This window comes from Drosophila bipectinata, unplaced genomic scaffold (assembly GCF_030179905.1).
Source record: "Drosophila bipectinata strain 14024-0381.07 unplaced genomic scaffold, DbipHiC1v2 scaffold_287, whole genome shotgun sequence".
In the NCBI taxonomy this organism is placed as follows: domain Eukaryota; kingdom Metazoa; phylum Arthropoda; class Insecta; order Diptera; family Drosophilidae; genus Drosophila; species Drosophila bipectinata.
This window is the reverse complement of record NW_027222939.1, coordinates 23,304-25,736: the sequence shown is the minus strand read 5'-3', so window position 1 is coordinate 25,736 and position 2,433 is coordinate 23,304. Positions and strand designations below refer to the sequence as shown.

Sequence of the window (2,433 nt, the reverse complement as noted above, 5' to 3'; positions counted from 1 at the left end):
TTCTTCCTAAATAGAAAAGTAGGGGCACAGGGAAACGCGAAAATAACTGATATAATCGCAAACGCACATAAGCTATCAACATCAAAAGTAGACAAAAACCGAGCTGGAACCTCAACGCATGTTGTGCAAAAATTTGGGCTTAAACGGCTCAGAACTTTTCAAGTCTATAAAGTCTATCAAGTCTATAAGAGCATTTTTATATATATAGATGTTATTTTATTACAATATGGTCAAAAACTGGGTAAGAGTTAGTGAGGAAACTAGTTTTTTGGGTTAGTAGCCAAAGAAGAGGTGTCGGGTTGGCCAGTGGTTCTGATATTGGGAAGTCTCACTCCCACTGGTTTTTTTAACTTTTTTCTTCACGGAACTAGGCTGATGTTCTTGGACGAAAAGATTCTCTGGCCAAAAACTGGGAGAACAAATCGTCTTGAACATCAGCGCGGGCACACGAAACTTGAAAGAAATATATATTTAAATTTTTGTATGTCCTCCACCTTTATATCGGCTTTTGTTTTGGCTTTGATATAAGCCGAGATATCAATCTCTGATGTATCAGGGGCAAGCCGAGATACAAATATATGTTTCGATGGAGGAATCACTTGTAAGGGTTTTGGTGTCTCAGGTACGAAAACTGCAGCATCAGTCGGTGCCGGTGGTCCGGACTGTGGAATACCCTTTTGGGTAATGGGGGTTTCGTTCCCTAGGACTTGTGGCATCACTTGAAGGGATGCCATGGCGGACATATCAGACAATTGGTCATTATCCCTGAGAAATTCTGACGAATTTTTCTCAGTTCTAGCCCTTGGGGTGGCCAGAGATATAAGCGGCTGCATTAATGTCGGCTGAGCAGGCTGAGGCGGATCAGAAACAGCGGGTTTCTTACGCTTAGGGGACTCATTTAGCAGCTGAAGGCCACTAAACTGAGTGTCAAGCGCACAGAGCTGGTCATTGATTTTACCAAAACCAGTGATCAGCTCTTGAAATCCATTTTTGGTCTGTCTCATGAACGACCTCATTTCGCCTTGCACAGCACGACAATTTTCACAACAATAATGTATCCCAGACCTACGGGAAATGGCATCCGAAACTGATGCAGTGAAACCGGCACACTTGGCATGTACGACGTTCTCACATAGCCAGCAATGGCTGGCAGGCTGGGATGAGGAAATTGTCTTGTTACAAGACTTAATGGCACAGACAAGTTTAAATTCCATTTTATTTTTAATTTTTTTTTTTTATTTAATTAAACAAAAATTAATATTTAAAAAGTTAAAAAACACAATACCTTGAACCACTGTGCCAAATAGGAAGCCGAAGCGAGAGCTTTGAATAGTGCAAAAGAGAAATGCAGAAATAGAGATAAGTCGGGGAAGAAGCAGAGCTGAGCTATGCTTGGAATAGAATTTAGACAAATTATTAATTCGACTCCAAATATACCACAGCACTCGCGAAGTGCTTTTTTATCTTTTGCATGACATAATCATAAACCATTCTTTGTTCATGGTTTAATTTCGTAATGTTGGATTGGACATATGACTGGAGATCATGACTGTTGTAATTCTGCTCACGTCGCAAATACACATCAAATGCTGCAGTCGTAGTTCGGGCAGGTGCTGGCATTCCCAATTGACTTAGCACTTTATTTGCAATAGCTAAGCACTTGTCTTCAATCTTTATCAAAGTTTCATTGTAAATTCCTTCTGTCAATTCCATGGTCATGTCAGAATTTTTTAGACGTACTCTGTGCAAAATATCCTCAGCCATATGCGAAGGAAGTAGATACGAACAGAGCATTTTTATATATATAGATATACGAAACATCAGCAAAATGCACAAAAGTCGACCATATTTAACTACAATCTCCAATGAGCCACGGCCAGGACACTTTCGCATGTAAGTTATGAAGTAATCGAACTAATCTTTTAATGTGATATTAAATTCTTATAATTTTTTCTTTTAAGGACTTATTCAAAATTTGAACAGGAATGTAAATTTCTTTCTAAGGTGGAAAAAAGTTTAGGTGATTTAAATGTAAACCGAAACAAAGAAGAAAACATTATTTTACTGACGCACACAGTTTCACCAGCCACTGTTGTGGTAAAAAACATTCAAGCCAATAAACACACTGACACTATAATAAATATAAGGGATCATTTTTTCATGTGCTACTCAATCATATTAAAACTTTACTCAAAACGAATGTTTAAAAATTTGGAAAAAAATATTTTTAATATTTCCATACGTCAATTGTCTCCAAATGGCTTCAGTAATATTTATCAATGGATGATTTCGGAAATGGGAAAAATACCCATGCTTAATATGCCCGAAGTTCTCAGAGCTGCATCATACTTGGAAATAACTGAGCTTCTTGAGAATGGCTGGAACGTTATAAATAGTCCTATCTATACTATCTTTTCATCATTTTATATAATG

At 37.7% G+C, this 2,433-nt stretch overlaps 1 long non-coding RNA gene across 1 annotated transcript; it reads left to right on the top strand.

The window, feature by feature from the left end:
* The first annotated feature begins 1,465 nt into the window (after positions 1 to 1,465).
* Positions 1,466 to 1,997, top strand: LOC138927491 (uncharacterized). The gene is made up of 2 exons (XR_011443980.1): positions 1,466 to 1,893; positions 1,962 to 1,997. It is a non-coding gene; the product is annotated as an uncharacterized lncRNA (long non-coding RNA).
* Positions 1,998 to 2,433: the final 436 nt, after the last annotated feature.